Source organism: Glycine max, chromosome 1, assembly GCF_000004515.6.
Source record: "Glycine max cultivar Williams 82 chromosome 1, Glycine_max_v4.0, whole genome shotgun sequence".
NCBI lineage: Eukaryota > Viridiplantae > Streptophyta > Magnoliopsida > Fabales > Fabaceae > Glycine > Glycine max.
In genome coordinates, this window is record NC_016088.4 from 12758073 (window position 1) to 12778896 (window position 20824).

At 31.1% G+C, this 20824-nt stretch overlaps 1 long non-coding RNA gene and 1 pseudogene across 2 annotated transcripts; one reads left to right on the forward strand and one right to left on the reverse strand.

Annotated features, from left to right (window-relative positions):
• Nucleotides 1-379: 379 nt before the first annotated feature.
• Nucleotides 380-2260, reverse strand: LOC102663873 (uncharacterized). 2 transcript variants are annotated; one of them, XR_412722.4, is made up of 3 exons: nt 2038-2260; nt 1626-1766; nt 380-1067 (listed from the first exon to the last, which is right to left on the reverse strand). It is a non-coding gene; the product is annotated as an uncharacterized lncRNA (long non-coding RNA). The 2 variants fall into 2 exon arrangements; XR_412723.4 differs by having other exon boundaries at nt 380-1070.
• Nucleotides 2261-6797: 4537 nt separating this feature from the next.
• Nucleotides 6798-9057, forward strand: LOC100784836 (probable methyltransferase At1g29790; annotated as a pseudogene).
• Nucleotides 9058-20824: the final 11767 nt, after the last annotated feature.

Genomic DNA, 20824 nt, shown 5'->3' on the forward strand with positions numbered 1-20824 from the left:
TATCTAAAAATATAAATAAGATATTATTTATGATGTGTCTACAAAAAGCACTCTGATAAAACGAAAATAATCAGGTTGCATACAAATGCTAACGACAAAACATGTTCCCAGTAAAGATTACCATAAAATTACATGTACAAATGCTCTTTGTGCAACATCTTGATCGGTTTAGACTTGGATAATACTAAATTCAGGCAAAAAAAAAACAAAAAACAATGGAATGGGATGATTAGAAAAGGCATATGTGAAGTTCACAATTGAAGTAAAAACAGTCCAGAAAGATTCTCCATCAGTTTGTTTCAATATCAAAGATGTCAATTAATATAAGACCAATGTTTGCTAGAGTGCCTAACACGGTAAAACTCACCAAAAGAGAAAATTGCATGCAAATACCTTTTATTTTGTCCCCAATCCAACAAATATCATTTAACAGATGATACTAATATTTCTCCCATTTCAGCAAACTTGAGATGAAGGTGCAATCAAAACCATAGATAATACACACGACGGCCACATAACAAAAAGGAAAAAAGAATAGTAAGACAAATGGACGTACACATTATCACCTCATGCTCTCAAAATATTTTTTATAAAAAATTGAAGTTATTAGCACAAGCATCATAATAACTCACAAAAATCCCAAACCAACAGAGCTAAATTAACTTAGTTGTGCAGTAACATACTTAATGCTTAAAATTCTATCTTAAGAAATAAATATGCAAACCTCGCATTACTAATATAGATTGATCGAGAATCAACTCTATTAAAATGAGTTGCAGAAGATTGAGATAGACAAATATTAAAATGAAAAATAAAAAAACTAAAAAAAAAAAAAACAATCAATTGAGCTTATAAACACACAAGCACCAGTGCCAAATCATATCATTTGTTGCTAGTCCACTTAAAGGCATTAGTAAAACTGCAAAATGATAAAGGAAGGCATACCTTCCCATCTATACGTAGAAATTATCTAGCAAAAGGATGGCAGATTCTTTATTAGCATAGCAAATTAAATGTGGTAAGTTTTGTCTCATGCACATAACGTGAGGATTGGATGCTGCCATAACCTGCTGGTGACATTTTAGTATATAATTAGTGGAATACTTTAAAACTATTTTTCTATTCCAGGCTTCTAAATCATATAGGCTATAACTAAATCCATAAGTCACATATATACTGAGAAACCATGTGAGCTAGACTGCTAGAGAACTTACATAGTACATGTATTGTACCAAGACATCAACATTGTCCTAGTCTAAATCACAAATTAGCAACAAATTTGTTTTAGTACTTTAATTGAACTCAAGAGTAGCATTAACTCTGCCTCAGTTTGTTGGAGAAAATATTGTATCATATCCCATAGTTTAAGCAACTACCCTTCTGCCATGTTAAATCATTGATCAACAACTCATCACAAAATAGCAAAGCAATTGAAGCAATATATTTGCTCTTACTTAGTTCATAAATCACTTGGTTTTGTAAATTAATCATTCATATGTAAAACCTTTTACATATCAGCGTGCACTTTATAATATATTGGGAAGAAAAAAATATAATTAGAAAATAGAAAAGTAAAAAATTAGAATAAAAAATCAAAATGCCTGATAACAAATCAGTAATAATACCCCAAAGATGTATAAGTGCGAGTGTCGATGTCAGAGAGAGGCAACTCAGCAAAGTAGTGGTGCACGGTGCCCAGTAGCACCTATTGGAGTCCCTTGTCCAAGAAAATGCAAACAAAAGCTCTAGTGCTGATACACTTCAGCCTAATAGAACACATGTTGACCATGAGTGTTTGATAGCAATAACCCTTTCCCTGTTTTTGTTCTATGACCATCAACTTAATTGCAAGCAATCAATTGGTAAAAAAAATGAGATGAAGTGTACATAAATATATACATGTAACCACTCACCAAAAATGAAAGGAAGATGCTCAGAAAAAGGGAAAAGAAGGGGATTAACACTTCATAATGCAATGATGTAAATGAAATCATTGAGAGAAAAATATAAATTAAAAACTTTAATAATGTAATGTACCTTTTAGAAGATAGTAGCATCAACCTTCAAGAATAACTATTCAGTCTCATGAGAAGCAACCAATTTCCAATTCTGTACCCTTTTATTTCATATCAAGACTGATTAGGCACCAACACAAAATGATTACATACCCTTGATTTTCTTTTGGTTAAGCATTTTCTTCTTTGATTAAGAGTTTTTAGACCCAGACACCTCTTTATCAAAGCACCTTGCAAATCAATAAGCTGCAAAGTTAAAACAAATGATCCACATCATGCCAAATATAACAATATCTCTTCAACCATAAAAATCATTTCAATGGATCTTGCTCTTAGAAATTTTTGAACACACCAAAAGATTTGTGGTTCTAATTTTCTCAATTGAGTTGACTTCACAACAACTAAAAAGAGCTTAATTCTATAAATTGAAAATTGTAATACTTAATTTCAGCAAAAGGCAAGAATATTGACCACTGTAGATCGAAGAGTCAAAGATCTTACACCAGCAAAGGGAAAACCATCTCGGGTCTTTAACAAATGAGAATGGAAGCTCCTGAAAAAAAGAAGCCGACATTGTGAAGCAAGCTTGGTGAGGAACTAATGGGGTATCAAAATGCAAATATGGGTGTTTATGAAAAAGTTAATTACATATCCATGATGTAAGATCCAATTTCAAATTTTAATTGGAAAGTAAAGTAAGCAAATGTTTCCAACTGAAAATAACATAAACATGTATCTTGCAATTTATATTCTTAATTTGAAACTCAAAGCAGCAGGCCAAAAATGCATAACATAATGGCAGGGAAATTAAACTCAAAACCTCAAACATTGACATAATTAACAAAAAAAAAGAACTTAAAGAGAGCTGTTATAGTGACCTCAGTGCAAGGTTAATGATGGTTAGTTGCCAACTATTCTTCGTTGCTAGAGGTGCTGCTTTGATCTCATGCCAGCGGTTAATGAATTTACTAAGCTCCCCGTGTTACAAAATTGTAACCTAATTTAGTCAAAAAACAAACAACATTAGAACTTTCTATAACAATGGCAAAAAAGATCAATAAAGCTATATGAATTTATTAGTCCATGTAAGTATCCTAGGAAACAATATAGAAAGTCCACCCCTGTTGAAAATTATCCATTCTATTGGTCCAAGAAATTGCAGCTCAATTGTTGAGAAGAGAAAAACATGTCGAGAGCACAATGATTGAAAAGCCATCAAAATTTAATTTTACATCTATAATTCACTTTCTATACTGTATTTTCTAAATTTAGGCCTAAATAGTAAAAGGAAACAATTCCAGCAAATTTGAAGGAAATGAAATAAGAAATAAAAAATAAACCAAATCGATCGCAAACAGATGAATGAAGAATTAATCTTACCTGCCAAACCGTTAATGCATTTTGATTAGCTCCTTTTGAACCTTTTGGTTGTACATTGACACAAACGTAGAGGACCCTTTTAACATGACCCTGGCCCTACCATGTTCACATGCACCATCGTCATTATTATGGTTACATTCAGATTCCACATCATGCACCTTCCCTACAAATGAAACATGACAACTGCAACACCCTCCCATGTCTTACATGCACAACAAAAATTTCCAAAATATAAAGAGGGCCCGACAAATTTTAACAACTCCTTCTCCAGCAGTCTCGAACCCACCCGATTAAATATCAGACCTCTCATGTCAACGGCCATTAGAATCCCATCTTTGTATTTGATAGCGACTACAAAGGATCCAGTCACGTATGGGTGCCTAAGGGTTAAAACGAAAATTAGTGCAAAGAAATATGCAAAAACCAGATTAAATATCAGACCTCCCATGTTAGAGGCCATTAGAATCCCATCTTTGTATTTGATAGCGACTACAGAGGATCCAGTCACGTATGGGTACCTAAGGGTTAAAACGAAAATTAGGGCAAAGAAATATGCATTTAAGAGTAAAATCAAACCCTAAAATCGAAAAAGTGAGCATCATCATAACCTATCATATATTGCAGCAAAAGAAGGTGAAGCCCTACTCCATCTTCTTCCTCCTTAGAACCATTATTCGTCCAGCAAGAGAGACTACAGTGACACTGTTGGGTTAATGAAAGGGTTTCCTTTTTGTTCTATCAATAAAAATCTCGATCTCTCCGTGGAAAACAGAAAATGCAACACGCATAGGAAAGAGATGATGTTGGATTGAGTGGCCTCAGAATAATTAAGAATGGGGAGTTGAATTAATTATTCCTAAACCTTTACTAATTAAAAATTCACTCTTCTAAGGCTTTTACTAAATTGTTAAGAGAATGAGGAGTAGAAGAGAAACTTAACAGAAAGTAAAAGCGGGAATTAAATGCACAGCGAAAAGTAAAAGAGTAGGGAAGAAAGAGATAAACACACAAGAGTTTTTATACTGGTTTGGCAACAACTCGTGCCTACATCCAGTCCCCAAGCGACCTACTGTTCTTGAGATTTCTTTCAACCTTGTAAAAATCCTTTTACAAGCAAAGATCCACAAGGGATGTACCCTCCCTTGTTCTCTTTGAACCTAGTGGATGTACCCTCCACTAGAACTGATCCACAAGAGATGTACCCTCTCTTGTTCTCAGTCAAACCCAAGTAGATGTACCCTCTACTTTTACCACAAAGGATGTACCCTCCAATGTGTTAAGACAAAGATCTCAGACTGTTAAACCTTTGATACTTTGTGAATGGGGATACAAAAGAATTCTCAGGCAGTTAGTCCTTTGAATACTTTTGTATAAGGGAATGGGAAGAATCAAAAGAATTATCAGACTGTGTCGTTTTGAATTCTTTGACAAGGGAGAAAGGAGACACAAAAGAATTCATGCGGTTAGTCCTTTGTTCTTTTGGAAAAGGGAGAAGAGAGACACAAAAAGAATTCAGGCGGTTAGTCCTTGGCGAATTCTTTTTGGCAAAGGGAGAATGGAATGAAAAAGATGAATAGCACAAGTTTTTGAACAGAGAACTTTTCTTGAAAGAGAAAGTTTTGAACAAAAACTTTTAGAAAGATGAAGAGAAGATGAAACAGAAAAACTGTTGGAAGAGATGAAAGAAAACATTGAAAGATGATTGAAAGAGATGATTGAGATAATTGAATTTTTCATGCCAAGGTCATATATTTATAGTTTCTTGATGACTCAAGTCAAAACTTGTAACTCTTGGCAATTCCTTTAAAAGTAATCACTTAAAAAGATATGACTTTTGAAAGAATCTTCAGAAACAAGTCACTTGAAGAAATGTGACTTTTGGAAATGAATTTTTTGAAAAACAGTCACTGGTAATCGATTACCATAAAGGTGTAATCGATTACACATCAATAGATGTGACTCTTCATTTTAAATTTTGAAAATCTTAACGTTTTAAAAACACTGGTAATCGATTACATGATTATGGTAATCGATTACAGCTTTGTAAATCAATTTGAAAAACAATGCTGGCTACTGGTAATCGATTACTACCTTCTGGTAATCGATTACCAAAGAGTAAAACTCTTTGGTAAAAGATTTTTGTGAAAACTTCATGTGCTACTCAATGTTTTGAAAAACCTTTTAATACTTATCTTGATTGAGTCTTCTCTTGATTCTTGAATCTTGAGTCTTGAATCTTGATCTTGATTCTTCTTGATTCTTGATTCTTAATTCTTGAAACTTGATTCTTGAATCTTAAATCTTGAAACTTGAAACTTGATTCTTGAATCTTTGCTTGAAACTTTGCTTAACTCTTGATTCTTTGACATCATCAAAATAACCTTGGAAGGCATTGCTTCCACAAATGAAGGCAGAGGACAAATACACGTCAACAAATGAGGCAACCACGTAGCTTAGGCATGGCTTTTTTCTTCCTCCAGCACCAACTCCCTCAACCTATGCGTCAACAAATGAAGAAGCGAAAATACACCTGTCAACAAATGAGGCAAAGACAAAATAACCAAAAAGCCAAGAAAAGGGACACGTGGCAATTTTTTAGACAGGGGCACAATAGATTTTTTCTTATACTTCTCTTTTATAATATAGGATATAGATAACTAAAGATGTTTTTTTAGCAAGTATTTAATAATCAAAATAATTTGGAGGAGAAAAGTAAAGCAACTCTGTTTTTGCATGGTGTGATGTGATTGATGCAAGGCATTTTAATGATGGGTGTGTAACTAAATAGTAAAATAATGAGAAATTGAGAATTAACAAATCGGACCTACAGTTGAGAGCATAAATAAAGTTGATAATATTGTAATTGAGAGCATAATAAAGTTAATAATATTGTAATTGAGAGCAAACAAGATAGATGCGATAAGATGTCACTGACCCCTTTCAAACACACCCCTTCTTGGGATATAATAAATGATTATTAAAGAGCTTGTGTGTCTCTAAAAAATTTATTAGAAACCATTATATTTCCTTGATCTTGTTTAATCCTTATGTGACATTGAAACATATTAAACATTTTTAATTTATTAGAAATAATTAATAATATTCACTTATACGTCCAGACTATTGGTATATTTGAAAATATGTTGAGCATAAAAAAATCACGTTTGAGATATAAAAGCTATAATAATTAACTTTCAAAAATCATATCAAAACATAAAAATTACGTCTGAAACGTAAAATCAAACACGCTATATAATAGTTTTGAACTATCTAACAATTTTTCTTGCTTCTACTCGATTTGTTTTTTGTTTTTTAATCCCAAAAGTCATGAAGTCAATTGTCCTTTCCTATTCCATTCTAATGAAAGAAAGTTGCAATTCCAGTTGTCCTTGCCTTGGTGTATGTCAGCGTGCGTGACGGAAACAAGTAATTTCTATTTGCATGCAAACTTAACCAACAATTTTCGTAGAAACCATGAATAATTACTTGTTGATTAATACTTAAATTTTCGCATGGTTTGTGCTGGCAAATTGTGAAGCCTTTCAATTCTCTTGCAGCATTTCTTGCAATCTAAGAATTCTCACCACTAAAGTTGGATCGAAACGTTTTGTAAGTATTTTTATTGCATCTATTTCTTTGGATCATGAAAGAATCATGTGCAATACGTTCATAGTTTATAGACAAGTTGAGTCAGTTGACCACTTTGAGTATTCTACAATATACGTCAAGTTCATGAATCACGGGTTGGAAGGGAGGGTTACTATTATTCTACTTTCAATGAATAGCCATCACCCAAATGCAGTTTTTCAACAGATATTGTTCACAATCTTGTTTTGTGATGTCCTCTCTTTTAGCTAGAGCATTTGCTTGTGTTTCTTTTATGGTATGATCACTATGATGTGCCTATATTAATTTTCATTTCCTTCAAAAAATGTCTTAGTTTCTCATTTTTTTTTATTTTTTTTGTTTTTTTATCTGTAGAAGACAGACATCAAAAAGTTTACAATAGCTCAAGCAATCTGTTTAACCAACTGAGCTAGACTCCCCTTGATTCCTAGTTTCTCATCTATAGAGGAGTGTCCAAATATTTTTCAATTTTAGGAGTGGTCAATGGGGAGGTCATGTTTTCCCAAATGCAAGCTTGCCAGAATAATGGGTTGGATACAGATTATTCTGGGATGGTTGGTCATCTTGGTAAGCCTTTTGAGTCTCACTAGATTCTACTCTGCAGGCTTTTTCGTCCACAATGAAGGCATATGCCAACACTTCTACAATGTGAGGGATGTTTCTGATGGTTTTGATGTCAAATCACTCTCTGATAGAGTTGGAGAAGTGATAGACAAGTTGGAAACTTTGCAGGCCAAGCTTGAGTCAAAAGTGCAAGAAATGGAGAAAAACAAAGGCACCTAGTTGGACAAGAAGTTTTTAAAGGATCAAATAGTTAGGCCATTTCATAGTGCTAATGTTGCTCTAAGGCGGGTTCGGGTTCCGAAGGTTGATGAAGGGATGAAGTCCGCAGTGAAAGAGGATCATGTGATCAATTTTTTCATCACTGAGGAGATTAGGAAGTACATAAGCCCAAAGGAGAATAGGGTTGGTAAGATCAACCTATATGGGGCAGACAAGGTTTACAACACAATAGGCCATGCTTGTGTTTTGTACAAGAAAGAGCTAGAGAAGTACATGGACTATGACATTGGCTCCTATTGTGATGATGATTGGAATTTGGCTCAGAAGCTTATGCTTAATGGGTGTGATCCTTTGCCTAGAAGAAGGTGTTTGACAAGGGCCTCAAAGGACTACCAAAAGCCTCACCCTATCCATGAGTCACTTTGGAGACTCCCAGATCGAAGAAATGTGAGGTGGGGGAATTACCAATGCAGAAACTTTGAGTGCTTATCCAGCCAGAATCCAAAGAGGGGTTACTCAAAATGCATTGGATGTTTTGAAATGGAGAAGGAAAAGCTGAAATGGGTCTCTAATACCTCACTTGTTGTGGACTTTTTGATTAGTGATGTTTTGGCAATTAAGCCAGGAGAGGTTAGGATTGGACTAGACTATGGCATTGGAAGTGGCACCTTCGCTGCAAGAATGAGGGAGCAAAATGTGACAATTGTCTCAACAGCACTCAACCTTGGTGCTCCTTCCAATGAGATCTCTTAGGGGTTTGGTTCCTTTGTATGTCACATTGAATCAAAGGCTTCCATTCTTTGACAACACTATGGACTTGGTGCACACCAATGGTTTCATGGATGGTTGGATTGATCTTTTATTGTTGGATTTTATACTGTATGATTGGGATAGAATTCTGAGATCAGGAGGTTTGTTGTGGATAGATAGGTCTTTCTGCTACAGAAAGAATTTGGAAGACTATATGTACATGTTTCTTCAATTGAGGTACAAGAAACACAAGTGGGTTATTTCTCCAAAGTCAAAGGATGAGGTATTTCTCTCTGCATTGCTGGAAAAACCTCCTAGAGCCATATGAACACAAACAATTTCTTGTCTTTTTTTTTTCTAATGCTTATTTATGTAGCTGTATAATTAGATATGTAACAGTAATGCAATGTGATGGCAACTTGTATTGAATCCCGGACATAAAAATTTCTCTTCATTATCTAAGAGGGGGGAGAGAAGAAGAAAATATCATTCTCCTCACTTATAGGAATCGTCTATCATATTCTTAAGCCTAAAATAAATTAAAATATTGTATTAAAATAATTATATTGTTTTCTGAAAGTTTATCTTTTGAGCGTTTTAGATAGAAAATTATTTATTAAATTATTATAATCAATTTTGTTTAACACTTATTTTTAATTAATAATAAAGTTAATTCATTTAATCATTGTTGATATTAAATAAAATTTTATTAATTTTAATTCTTAAAAAATTCTTCGCATTGAAGCAACAATTATAAGAATCGCTAACATCATTTTATAAGCAATGTCAATTTAGAAAATAATGAGGTCTTCTTATATAATTAAATATGTCAATTAACATACCATTTTTAATTTTTTTGGTTACAAGATATAAGAGAAAATAAATAAATAAAAAATTACTAATTACTAATTAATTTTTCACATTTTTTATGTAAGCTTGTTCGAAATACACAAAATTCAGTTTTAGCAATTTGTGTGGATTTGTCTGATTTTTATATATAAATTAATTTGAACTTGACTTCGATTTATGCTAATTATTTGCTCACTTTAGCATATTCTAGAATCATATAGGTGTGTTTTTCAATTATTTTTATTTCCTATATTTCTTTTTCATGTTTTCACCTTGTCCCTTCATGTCAAGATATCTTATTTTGCTAATTATCTATATATAACATAGAAGTTACTCTACTAATTGCACCTTGATTTTTTTTATACTTTCTTCTTATAAATATTCCATTAATTAAATTATTATTTTTATATACTTGTTGCTTTCATTTTTTACTTTTTATAAATTTGTTTTCTAAGCTTTTGCATGAATAAGAAAAAAAAGTTTATCAATTTGTAGTTAACAATAAAATGCATACTTTATTACATACATCAATCTAAAAAAGAGAAAAAGAAAAATATGTATTAGTACAATATATATTACTACCCATTCAAGTTGGTCTAGTGATGGAGTTTTGGGTAATACTACGAGGGCTTCGGTTCTATTTATATTATCACCATTGAACACGAAAAGAAATACATTATTAAATTATTGACAAATTTTGTTTGTTTTTAACTTTACCCTTTTAAGTTCAATTAAAAATATATTTTGATAGTTTTTATTTAATTGATTTATATTTTTATCAATAATTTATTTTAATTATATGTATAATGATAATATTACATATGGATACATTAATTTTTCTTATAAAAATAAATGCAATCGCATGTTGACTATAAGTCTTACTTAGTAAAGAATGAGATTATTTTATATAAAATTTTAAAGTTTCTGATAATTGTTTATTAAATGAAATAATAATTTTTTATTGAAACAACTAGGAATATAATAACCGGATTTCAAAATCAAATAATGCCTCATCTATAAAAATTGAAATATTTTGAAAAGAAACGTTTTTTAAAAAATATTTAATAAGTAATATATATTTTATTTTCTTTATTTTTAATATTTATCCTCTTTCAAAAGTGATTTTGTTTGAGAAAATACTAAACATAGCACCTCTCCAATTTTAAAGTCAATTCAATTAGCATAATATAAGTTTTAATTTTAAAAGTCATTTAAATTAGCTGTCTAAAATGATGAGAATCTAAAAACTACCCAAATACAAGGATCTATGACCAGAATAGGACCACCAAACAGTCAGTGGATACCCTCCAACAAATGGTAACAAGCACACTTAACAAAGTTTAAGTGGAGAAGGATGAAGGCACTACTAAGAATATTAATTGTTGCTGAAGGTCTAAACTAATTTGAAGGCCCATGCCAAATATGTTTTATTTTTTATTTATAATTTTTTCATTGTAATTTTGGCCCAAACTGATTTGAAGGCCCATGTCTATTTCTATCTTTTTGTTCAGATATACTGTATGTATTGGTTTTTCGTTTTCAATAAAAAAACTTTTTGACATTTGATAAAATTTGGTGAGAACTTCTCTATGGATTCCTTATTAAACCAATCTCGGACTTGACTTGTCAAGGTAATTTTTGTGACATCTATCATCAGTTATCTTCCTTTACTGGAAGTGGCGTCATCCAAAACTACTTTGTAATTTGTATCAAACAGATACGCTCCTAGTAAAGAACACATCATAACATAAAATGTTTCTAGTCATCAAATTTTTATTTTGGATAAGCCAAAGTATATTATTAGTTGTGACCTAAAGTTATATAAAATTATAAATACATTATTTTTTAGTGAAATTATAAATTTATAAATATTATTAAAGTTAAAATTAAGTTATATAATTATTAAATTTTAATATCAGTACTTTTACTATATTTTATGAGATAACAACTATGTTTATGTTTATTTATTTAATTAATAAACTTTAATACTAGTCCTTTTACTATATTTGATGGGATAACAACTATGTTTATCGAGCCTCCTCGCCGGATACCTCTAAAAGCTCCGTCAACAACAAGACCGCCTCATCCACGCCCAGAGTTTCAAACCTGTGTAATGCCCCTGTGATAGGAAGATGGATGAGACATGCCACATCGTCCAGTGTGATCATCAACTCCCCCACTAGAAGGTGGAAGGTGCTAGTCTCCCTATGTCACCTCTCCGCAAATGTGGATATAAGTCCAGGATCGCCGGTGACCACATAACACCCAATCAATGGACTTAATCCGATGCCGGCAACAAGGCCTTCAATCCCAGGCACTGGACTCCCAAATTTATCAACTTTCCTACCGTGGGAGACCAGCTTCAACTCAGGTCGTTCTTGAGTTGAATAACACAACATAAAAGTTAATTATGAAAAGCAAGCTTCATGATGAAACAAGATTGATTCAAAGAGTTTTGATGATAACAAAGATGATGACAAAAAGTTCATAAGTCAAGAACACTTCATGATACAAGATGATGATCTCAAGAATCAAAGAATGAGTTCAAGATTGAATCAAGTACACTTCAAGGAACAAGAGGAAAGTTGAATTCAAGAATCAAGAATCAAGTTTCAAGATTCAAGTTCCAAGAATCAAGATCAAGATTCTAGACTCAAGATTCAAGAATCAAGAGAAGACTCAATCAAGATAAGTATTAAAAAAAAATTTCAAAAACTGAGTGGCACATGAATTTTTCTCAAAACCTTTTACCAAAGAGTTTTTACTCTTTGGTAATCGATTACCAGATTATTGTAATCAATTACCAGTAGCAAAATGGTTTTCAAAAAACTTTCAAACTGAATTTACAATGTTCCAATTAATTTCAAAATGTTGTAATTGATTACAAGTATTTGGTAATCGATTACCAATGTGCTTGAACATTGAAATTCAAATTTAATTGTGAAGAGTCACATCCTTTCACAAAAAAGCTTTGTGTAATCGATTACACTTATTTGGTAATCGATTACCAGTGATAGTTTCTGAACAAAATCAAAAGATGTAACTCTTCCAATAGTTTTCAAGTTTTTCTAAAAGTTATAACTTTTCCAAATGGTTTTTAAGTTTTTCTAAAGGTTATAACTCTTCTAATGGTCTCTTGATTAGACTTGAAGAGTCTATAAAAGCAAGGCTTTGATTTGCATTTTAGACATTCATTATTTAGACAACAAACTTTTGCCAATTGATTTCTGAATCTCTTTGAACTCCTTCTTCTTCTTCCTTTGCCAAAAGCTTTCTAAAGTTTTCTGGTTTTCCAAACCTTGAAAACAAAACTTATGTTATTCATCTTTTTCATTCCCTTCTCCCTTTGCCAAAAAGAATTTGCCAAGGACTAACCGCCTGAATTCTTTTTGTGTCTCTCTTCTCCCTTTTCCAAAAGAACGAAGGACTAACCGCATGAATTCTTTTGTGTCTCCCTTCTCCCTTGTCAAAGAATTCAAAACGACATAGTCTGAGAATTCTTTTGATTCTTCCCTTTCCCATATACAAAAGATTTCAAAGGACTAACCGCCTGAGAATTCTTTTGTATCCCCATTCACAAGGTTTCAAAGGTTTAACCGCCTGAGAACTTTGTCTTAACGCATTGGAGGGTACATCCTTTGTGGTACAAGTAGAGGGTACATCTACTTGGGTTGTTGACTGAGAACAAGAGAGGGTACATCTCTTGTGGATCAGTTCTAGTGGAGGGTACATCCACTAGGTTGATCAAAGAGAACAAGGGAGGATACATCCCTTGTGGATCTTTGCTTGTAAAAGGATTTTTACAAGGTTGAAAAGAAATCTCAAGGACCGTAGGTCGCTTGGGGACTGGATATAGGTACGGGTTGTTGTCGAATCAGTATAAAAACTCTTGTGTGTTTGTCTCCTTCTTCCCTACTCTTTTAATTTCCGTTGTGCACTTTAATTCCCGCTTTTACTTTTGGTTAAGTTTCTTTTATATCCTTCATTTACTTAACAACATAGTAAAAGACTTAGAAGAGTAAATTTTTAATTAGTAAAGGTTTAGGAATAATTAATTCAACCCCCCTACTTAATTATTCTGAGGCCACTTGATCCAACAAATTAGACATTCATTATCACAAACAACACATCAAAAATAAAAAATTAGCAACTAGCAACACGTCCAAATTAAAATACCTCGCCACTCTAGATACTATATGTCGCATGGTCAGCAAATGATGGCAGCACCGATGTGTCACATGGCCAACCAAGGAATCCCTCGCCATGATTAGCAGGTGACCCCTCAACACCATCAGCAGCTACGTCCGCAGCATCTACGTCTGCAGTCGGAATGTCGTCGTCCACATGAGGAACATCCTCTATCACATCAGGAATATCTTCAGTCACCTGAGGAACTTCCTCAGCGACATCAACCTAAACCTGTTGCCTACGGGCAGAAGCGGTTGGCCTACGATGCCGGGGAACATCAACATCATGCTCATCTCGACCCATGCCTCTGCATGTCACTACTTAAGGCACGAGCTAAACCTCTTGTTCTAACCATGATCTGAAAATCATGAAGAACAATGTACTTTTTTTGGTCAAATTAACTATTCATATAATTGGTAAATAAGGTTTGTCAGTACTCATTTGATTGAAAAATTTATAGATAATGAAGAACATGTAGTTTATTCATAGTAGTAGTGTTAATTTGGATGTCAGGAAATGGTATTCAATGGGGTCTTTTCAGTATATTGTGTGTTTTCTGTGTCTAATTTTTATATAGGAACATATTATAGATAATTGTTTGTTACTTGATGTAAATTCTTGTGTTTAATCAAGCCTTCTTACTGCCAATTGATCTTTTTTTCCCTTTAAGTTTGATGTAAATTCTTGTGTTTAATCAAGCCTTCTTATCATGATGAATTGGTAAATATTGGAAATTTATGTATTGACTTATCATATGTGGTTGTAAGGTATTTGGTGAGCCAGGAATTGTCACTGTCTGTTCATAAGGTCTTGAGAATATTCTCAAGGTTGGGGAAGCTGAGAGAGCTTGGGTAATACTGGAGATGTCAACTTGTATGCTCAGATGATAGACGAAGTAGAAGGTCTTGTTTCATTTTTTTTTTACATTCAGGGTCATTAATCAAAATTTCCACCCAATTTTTTATATAAATTTTGCAATGTTCTCTAAACCAAAATTGGTTTCTATAATTGTAGGAACCTGGTTGAATGGAGCAGGATTGATGCTAGGGTGACTGTTAGAGTCGATTCTGGGTGGGGTGGGGTGGGGGAGTTGGGGGTTTAGTTGGGTGAGTTTGGTCTTTGCACCTCATGGTGTTTGTCTTGATTTGGTGAGGATTCATCAAGATTTGGTGCTTGGAATTCAATCAAGGAATTCAACCTAGGACTATGTTGTAATTCCTATTGGTGCTCTGTCCAATCATACGTGGGTAATGGTAATGGGTAAGACAGACACAGACCCGTTAATCATGTGGTATGAGGAAATTTTAATGCTTGCATGTAGCCACGTGACTACTGTAATGCTTACAATTGATTAGTTTGAATTAGGTCCAGAGATAACCCTACACATACTCATATAAGCTTGAATTAGTTTGAATTAGGAAATTTTAATGCTTACATGCATTACACATTCCAATTACAAATTAGGGATAAACTCAATCCTAGGCAAAATAAGCAATATAAGCAAAATCCCAATACCAATACCAATATAAGCAAAATACCAATACCAATACCAATATAAGCAACAAAATAACCAATACCAATATATGCAAAATACAGGAACAATCTAAGCAATATAAGCAAAATACCAATACCAATATAAACAACAAAGCAATACAAGTAAAATTATGTTTTCAAAAGTAACAAAATACCAATACCATGAAGCATTTCCAAACAATATAAGCAATATAAATTTAGATATAATCATGTATAAGTCTAATAATAACATATAAGCAATATAAAATAAAAAACAAACAAAAAAATTCACAAATCAGATTACAAAAAAGGAAAACCTTCTTACGGAAGAAGGTTCTTCCACAAGAAGGAAAACCTTCTTCCGTAAGAAGGAAATCCTTCATACGGAAGAAGGTTCTTCCATACGTTCTTACGGAAGAACGTTCTTCCGAGAGATCATACGGAAGAACCTTCTTCCGTATGAGTAAACAGTGTGAAAACACTTCATACGGAAGAATGTTCTTCCGTACCAAGTCTTTTTCCCTAAGGAAGAACCTTCTTCATTAAGAAGTATTTTCTCACTGTTTACTCATACGGAAGAAGGTTCTTCCGTATGAGAAAAACGCTTCCTCTCCTCCCATGACTTCTCAGAAAAACAAAGTCTTCTACCCTAAAGCCATTTTCCCTAAACTACATCACTAATGACAATAAAAGATGAAAGGAAGTAGGATGAACTAACCTCAACGGTGGAAAATGCCGGCAAAGCCACCAAGCGTGGAGGAAGAAGGAGAAGAAGGCACGCCGCGAAAGAAGGAGATGAGACAAGCGCGGAGGAACTCCAGAAGCCCCGCGGAACAAGTGATTGAAGAGAGAGGGTTTTTGCTTTTTTTAAATTTATTAAAAGGGCATTTTGGTCCATTCGTATAATTGTTGGGTGCACCAGCAATATTGTGGGTACACCTAACAACACCCCCAGTCTAGCCTAATCAATCGGCCCATTTATTAGTTGAGCCCATTTTGTTAGGACCATTTAACATATAACATTTTTTTTTATCAAATTTGACTTACATTTTTTTATACATAAATTTAACTTACATATAAATTGGTTACTAAGGAACCAAAAAATGAAAATGTGATTTACACTTACATAATTAGATAAACTTCTCCCTAAACATTTATGGAAAAAATTAAAAAATTATAAATTAAAATTAACTTATTCATAAATTAAATATAAATTTTTTGAAAAAACTAATCTCTATAAAATTATAGTGAAAATAGTTTGTAATCTACTAAAGTGTTTTATCAAACATATATAAGTTTTGGCTTTCTAATTAGTAAATAATATACAAATATTTATTCTGGCAGTATATAAGAAACTAAACTCTACTTAAATTAGAAAAACATACTATTTTAATAATTATACATCTAAAAGTAATATTTTTATTAACATTGTTCAAGCAACATTTGTTATACCCGAATGTCTCTTCAAATAAATGTTTCTCAAGAAAAATCAATTCTTTCAAACTAACTTATAATTAAAATCAACTTTAAATATGCATCTAAAACTAAAGTTATATATAGCTTATTAATTTTATGCCCAAAAATTATATATCTAAAACTATTTTGATAACAGTTATATTAACAAATATACATCCAATATACATATATTAACACTATGTAAATAATATTTATTTAAATAGTATTAATAAAAAAGCATTCTTGAATGCATGTTCTGATAGAAGCAAATCAAGTGACGGATCTTATGGTTAGACATGGTTTGATTATTAAGTCTAGTTATCAGATTTTTTATTTTGCTCCTAACTTTATTTGTAACGCTTTATTAGTGGATCAAGATTGTATAAGCTTTCCTTGAGGTATCTAGGCTCAAATAAATTGTTCATTATCTTAGGGTCTAGTTGGTATGCCACTTTAATAATTTATAAGCTACTTTGATTGACTTTCAATCAGCTGTAAACTTGTAGTTTTTCAAGTCTTAACTAAGCTTATAAGTTTCAAGTAGTTCGGTAACTTTACTATAAACACGCCCTAAATTTATCTTTTTATATATATATATATATATATATATATATATATATATAATTTAGTAAGAATGTCTTTTTTATGTAATAAGAAGAAGAATAAATATTAATTATTAAATTTTATTGTTAATAATCAAAATTAAAACACATAAATTAAAGAAAGTAATCATGACGATGGGTCTCTCGTAATATAATTATTGCTATATGTTCTCTCGTAACTCTTCAAGTTAAGGAAAGTCCTCTCTAGAAGACCTGAAAGGGTGTAAAAGATGAATTTAATATTTGTACTTTATAGAAAGCATATGCTGTAGTATAGTCAGGAACGTTAGCTAAACTTTGAAAATAGATGCTATGAAGTAATGAAGCATGAACTGTGTGATTCGCAATGCTACACGTGAATGCAACAGAGAATATCTTTGTCCTTTGTTAAACTACGATAGTAGTACAATATAGAGTTGCATAGGAACAAGAATTAAGAAACGTTAAATGATTAGGCTATCAGTATTCAGTAAAGATACGTAAATACTCCATCATTCTGAATACTCTATATATTATTTAATTTATAATATATATATTTCTTTTTCTCTTTTTTTTATTTGTATTGGTTCAACTAATAATATTTGAGTGTCTTATTATCATTTTCCTTACGGTAATACTCAAAGTACAATTTTAGAGTAGATTTATCTGATAAAAAAAAGAGAAATTGAAAAAAACGATAATAAATATAAGAAATTAAACAAAAATTCAAAAGAAGTGAAAAAAAAAGTAAGAAACGAAAATATATATATATATATATATATATATATATATATATATATATATATATATATAATCACTCATGAAATTATAGGCGTCTGACTACCAAAAGTTATTAATACAAGTAGTTCTGTAAGATTTCTTGATAAGGTCTATAGTTGATTCTTGGACATTAAATAATAATTAAAACTATCACTTTATTCAAAAGAAAGTCAATCCAGCGCACGCGCGCCGATTCCGATCCAAATCCACTAATGTTTGGGATTATTGATCTTTTAAGTTCAAATTAATATTGCTTTCGGCTCTCAAAATATATTTATTTGGTAATAAACACAAGTGAAAATTGTTTCGCTTGCTTCATGAGTTTCTCTTGCTACAATGAAATTTTGGATTTTAGTTATATTAAATATCTACCATTATTTTCTTTAATTGTTGACAGTATAATGCTATAATTAGAAATTAAAGACAGTGAATATATTAAGCTCTAAATAACCAAAAAGGTCTAGTTAAATTTGTTAAATAAAATACGTAAATTATTATAAATTTTTTAATATAATTTTTTATTTTTATGAATAAAAAAATAAAGTGTAAATAAAATACTACTATTAGTTCATGAGATTCATTTTTGCCATGCAAAAATTAGGAGTAAAAGCAATTGTGTGATGTCTGCCGGCATCACAAAATATATCTGAATCCTATAGATATTCATAAAAAATATCTATAAATGGATAAGATAATTAGTATCTGTTTATGAAATATGGGTCGAAAATGAATATTTATACTTAAAAAATTGAATGGGAATGGATGCAGGTATGAAATATTATAGTATCCAACTTGTCTCACCTGTACCTATTATATATTAGTTTATTTAAAATATGTTATATATATATATATATATATTATTAATTCAATGGGAATTGCTAAGAAACCTAAGCTTTTATTGATGCACAAATAAATGTCATGTCTTTAAGTGAGTCATGCATCAATGCATTTGAAAAATATTGTAGATTGGATTAGATTTGATCTTAAATTACTGCTACTATCATAGTATTACACAAAGTATCATGTGGATTTACCTATAATATAATTTTTTATGCCTCAATTTTTTTTTTAAAAAAGATAAATCATATTTTATTTGATTTTTTTTCTTTATTTTCTTATTAGTGAGTGAACACGTAATTAAAAATTGATCTTAATCATCATAATTTTTGGTTTTTTAATATTATGATAAATTACGTATATAAAATTTAGTATATAAAAACAAATCTACTTATAAAAAAATTAATATATATAAAATTTAAACACATGCAATTGCGTATAAAATTTAGTATAAGTCATATCAAAACATAAATGGAGCCAAATATAATTTTTTACTCAACGTGTACAACCCGCGTTGAACAAGTTACTCATTATAATATTTTTTTTAACTAATTACCAAATTGTTCATATTAACTACCATCACATGCATTCTAACATAATTATAAGTTAAATAATTTCAATGTATTTTTTGCATGTCTTAAAAAGAATATCATCACATGTTGTCAAAGTTTCTAATGAGTATGTTAAATTATAAATGATTAAAATATTATATTTAATAATGATTTTTTAGATAATTATATTTTTTAATATTGTTTTTTATGACTTATATTTGAATTACTTTAAGTTATATTTGAATATTTTTAATGTTACCTTTGGATGAATTAAGGGTGAAATTTTAATTTAGTTATAGTATTTTTTTAATCAATATTTTTTTGTTGATATGCTAATTTTTTATAAAAGTGAAAGTACAAGTTACTAGTGCAGATATGAATATATAGTTATCTAATAAATATGAAAATAAAATTAAAGTTACAAACCACACAATTAAATATAAATATAAGACTGAATACGGATTTGTAAATATAAGACTGAATACGGATTTGTTTTTCAAATACAGATATACAAATAGAAACTACATTACTCTATCTAGACTCTTCCCATTGTCTTCCATGGACGTGTGTGAAAACGCTAGTAATGCAATACAGCTATACAATATATTTACTGTTTTTTCTTTGAGTTTTCGTGTACCACAAGTGGCTCGTGTCACGACAATTTTATAAGCTTTGGACCATAAACAGAATATGAAAAAATCCGGAACACGCATTTATTATTATTCAACAAAAGGTGGCAGAGAGGGGGGCAATAATACAGATGCCAAAACAAGATAACATCCTTTTTCTCTCTCCTTTTTCTTGTTTGTGACCAAATCTGCAATTGTTTTGCTTTTTCATAAAAACGAATGGCTGTCATCCATTTGGTACATGCCTAGATGGCAAAGTTTGCGCCTTAGCCTGCCAAATATGAGGCAAGGAAGGATAACCACCACATAAAAAGGACAAAGAAAAATTCCTAAGGTGCTGTAATTACACCGCATCTTTGTCATCAAAATTCAAATAATGTCAAATATGAGATTTTCCTTTTTCATCCTTCTTAGGGTCAAGTTGTTTTGAAATTAGTCAACCACAAAATGTATGGATCAAGTATTATATATATATATATATATATATATATATATTAATCAATCACAAAAGGTATGAATCAAGGAGAACAAGCTTATTTCAATTTTATTAGAGATTTTAAGTTTAATATTTTTTTATTAATAAATATTAATTATTAATTTTTTAATTTTTTTTAGTGCAAGGAATTAAACTCATGTCTTCTTTCTTCTCGTCTCTCTTCAATCATAATTTTTTAAGTTTAATATGTAGTTATATTAAATATTTGAAACTATAATTTTATTGTGTAAAGTGATTAATATATTCTATCAAATTTGAGTAAGATTATATTCATTCAAAAATATTGGTGATCTTGTACCAATAAAATAAATTTCAACCAACAACATTATATTGATAGAGTGAATTGAGTTTTAATCTCTTAAAGAAAATTTAGTTCCAAGCTTGTATATAT